The sequence below is a fragment of the Amia ocellicauda genome, unplaced genomic scaffold, assembly GCF_036373705.1.
Source record: "Amia ocellicauda isolate fAmiCal2 unplaced genomic scaffold, fAmiCal2.hap1 HAP1_SCAFFOLD_165, whole genome shotgun sequence".
Classification (NCBI taxonomy): Eukaryota; Metazoa; Chordata; class Actinopteri; order Amiiformes; family Amiidae; genus Amia; species Amia ocellicauda.
The window spans coordinates 77,501-81,037 of record NW_027102728.1 but is presented as its reverse complement, the minus strand read 5'-3'; positions in this window follow the sequence as shown (position 1 = coordinate 81,037).

Genomic DNA, 3,537 nt, shown 5'->3' with positions numbered 1-3,537 from the left:
ATCAGCCACCCTATCCCGGGACCGATGGGAGCACTTTAAAATTTTCGAGTCAGGGGACCAGACGGCCGAGTGAAAAACTTTGAAAAATATTCTATCTCCTCACTCCCATTGACTTTGCATTAGGGCGACCAGGCGGCCGGCGGAAAAAAAATCATAACAAATCAACGGGGGCATTTCTCCAGAAACTAACACCGGGGCTGTGCTCAGGGGGCTCCCAGCTATCAGCCACCCTACCCTGGGACCGATGGGAGCACTTTAAAATTTTCGAGTCAGGGGACCAGACGGCCGAGTGAAAAACTTTGAAAAATATTCTATCTCCTCACTCCCATTGACTTTGCATTAGGGCGACCAGGCGGCCGGCGGAAAAAAAATCATAACAAATCAACGGGGGCATTTCTCCAGAAACTAACACCGGGGCAGTGCTCAGGGGGCTCCCAGCTATCAGCCACCCTACCCTGGGACCGATGGGAGCACTTTAAAATTTTCGAGTCAGGGGACCAGACGGCCGAGTGAAAAACTTTGAAAAATATTCTATCTCCTCACTCCCATTGACTTTGCATTAGGGCGACCAGGCGGCCGGCGGAAAAAAAATCATAACAAATCAACGGGGGCATTTCTCCAGAAACTAACACCGGGGCTGTGCTCAGGGGGCTCCCAGCTATCAGCCACCCTACCCTGGGACCGATGGGAGCACTTTAAAATTTTCGAGTCAGGGGACCAGACGGCCGAGTGAAAAACTTTGAAAAATATTCTATCTCCTCACTCCCATTGACTTTGCATTAGGGCGACCAGGCGGCCGGCGGAAAAAAAATCATAACAAATCAACGGGGGCATTTCTCCAGAAACTAACACCGGGGCAGTGCTCAGGGGGCTCCCAGCTATCAGCCACCCTACCCTGGGACCGATGGGAGCACTTTAAAATTTTCGAGTCAGGGGACCAGACGGCCGAGTGAAAAACTTTGAAAAATATTCTATCTCCTCACTCCCATTGACTTTGCATTAGGGCGACCAGGCGGCCGGCGGAAAAAAAATCATAACAAATCAACGGGGGCATTTCTCCAGAAACTAACACCGGGGCAGTGCTCAGGGGGCTCCCAGCTATCAGCCACCCTACCCTGGGACCGATGGGAGCACTTTAAAATTTTCGAGTCAGGGGACCAGACGGCCGAGTGAAAAACTTTGAAAAATATTCTATCTCCTCACTCCCATTGACTTTACATTAGGGCGACCAGGCGGCCGGCGGAAAAAAAATCATAACAAATCAACGGGGGCATTTCTCCAGAAACTAACACCGGGGCTGTGCTCAGGGGGCTCCCAGCTATCAGCCCCCCGGGTCTGGGGGCATTGTTTTTCTTTTTAATCATTTTGAGCATTTCCCCCAGTTTAGAGATGTGTGCCCCTAGACAACCCATTGAGAATAACTATGAAATGTTCTGAAGTTTTGATTTTCAAATGTCGGTGAAAATTGAAAAACGTCATATATTCTTCAAAGGAAGCATGGGGCGATGGTAGGGAGAGTCCCCGCAGCGTGCCTCGGCAGCGATGGGAGCGTTTTCGATGTCCCCGTCCCCCCCCATAGGGATAGAAGGGGAGTTAGGTGACCAGGCGTCCCGGGTCCCAAAAATCGAAAAATTAATATAGAATGCTTTTTAATCCATAAATAAAGTAGGGGGCAGTCCTGGTGAGAGTCCCAGCCACAGCCCCAGTGTGTTTTGGAGTCGTTTGTGGCCGGGTGAAAAACTTTGAAAAATTTTCTATCTCCTCACTCCCATTGACTTTGCATTAGGGCGACCAGGCGGCCGGCGGAAAAAAAATCATAACAAATCAACGGGGGCATTTCTCCGAAAACTAACACCGGGGCAGTGCTCAGGGGGCTCCCAGCTATCAGCCACCCTATCCCGGGACCGATGGGAGCACTTTAAAATTTTCGAGTTAGGGGACCAGGCGGCCGAGTGAAAAACTTTGAAAAATTTTCTATCTCCTCACTCCCATTGACTTTGCATTAGGGCGACCAGGCGGCCGGCGGAAAAAAAATCATAACAAATCAACGGAGGCATTTCTCCGAAAACTAACACCGGGGCAGTGCTCAGGGGGCTCCCAGCTATCAGCCACCCTATCCCGGGACCGATGGGAGCACTTTAAAATTTTCGAGTTAGGGGACCAGGCGGCCGAGTGAAAAACTTTGAAAAATTTTCTATCTCCCCTAGGTGACCAGGCAGCCGGAGCTGATTTTTCTGACCCCTAAAACAATTATTAAAAGGTATTTTTTCGCCAAACTAAGACTTTTAAAATTCAAATAGGATGATTATCTACTGCCCCAGTGGGTTTTTGAACAATTTTAAGCCTTTTTGACAGTTTTCATTTTTCCCCCATTGACTTCAATGGGAGTTAGGTGACCAGTCCTCCGACTTTTGAACCTCTCCTGGGGGGGCTGTGAGCCCCCGATTTCTTTGCAAAGCACGTCATTCGATTCGTCTCAGTCCCCTCTATATACCCCGTGTGTTTGTTTTCTCGAAAAAACCCCGGAACACGGTTTTTTAGGGGGGGGGTGGGGGGGGGGTACTTCGGAGCCATTTGGGGGGGGGTAAACGACATTTCCCGAAATTAATTTTGACACAGCCTTCCTCAGAATCGCTTTTCCAACAAAATGCTTTTTATTTCGAGTCTCTACGATGTTCCTAAGTGGTCGAAACCACTTTTGGACAGTTTTTACACCAAACGGCTCGGGCGCACAGCGGGCCGTGTGCCGATGGGCGGTTCTCGCGGGTCTTAGGCGGGGCTAGGCTGCTCGCGGCGGGCAAGGGAGTGCCGTGTGCAGCCGCCACAGTGTTCCAGGCTGTCAGCATTTCTCTACGGTGCCGGGGGAAATACAGGAACTGGGTTTTTGAAGACACTTAGTGCAATGAGAGAGGTCAAAACTGAGCTAAGGGCACTTGCTGGAGGAAAGTGGCTGGGCCCCGCTAGCTCTTTTACGGACACTTTCTGGACTTGGCCCGGGATTTTCAGACGGTTCTTTGCGACTGTCTGATCATCCAGCGAAATGCAAGGGGGGAACGGTCCCGGCCGCACCCCGCGTTTCAGGCCTCGTCGGCGGCCCGCTCCGGCGGCTGCGCCCGCTAAGTCTTCGCGGCCCGCCGTGGAGAGTGTGTATGCTGCCCGCCCCAGACGTTCACCCCAAGGGCTTGCGGGCCTTTAAGGGTCTGTCTTTCGGGGTTTCACGGGCTCTGACCTCACCTCCCTGTGGTTCCCGACCGGGGTGTATGTATGCTGCCCGCCCCAGACGTTCACCCCAAGGGCTTGCGGGCCTTTAAGGGTCTGTCTTTCGGGGTTTCACGGGCTCTGACATCTCCCCGGTGGTTCCCACGGAACGGACATATGTATGCTGCCCGCCCCCGGCAGGAACCCCAAGGGCTTGCGGGCCTTTAAGGGTGAGTGCGGGGGGCGTACGGGCTCTGACATATCTCCGGTGGCTCCCACGGAACGGACATATGTATGCTGCCCGCCCCCGGCAGGAACCCCAAGGGCTGTCCCGGCCTT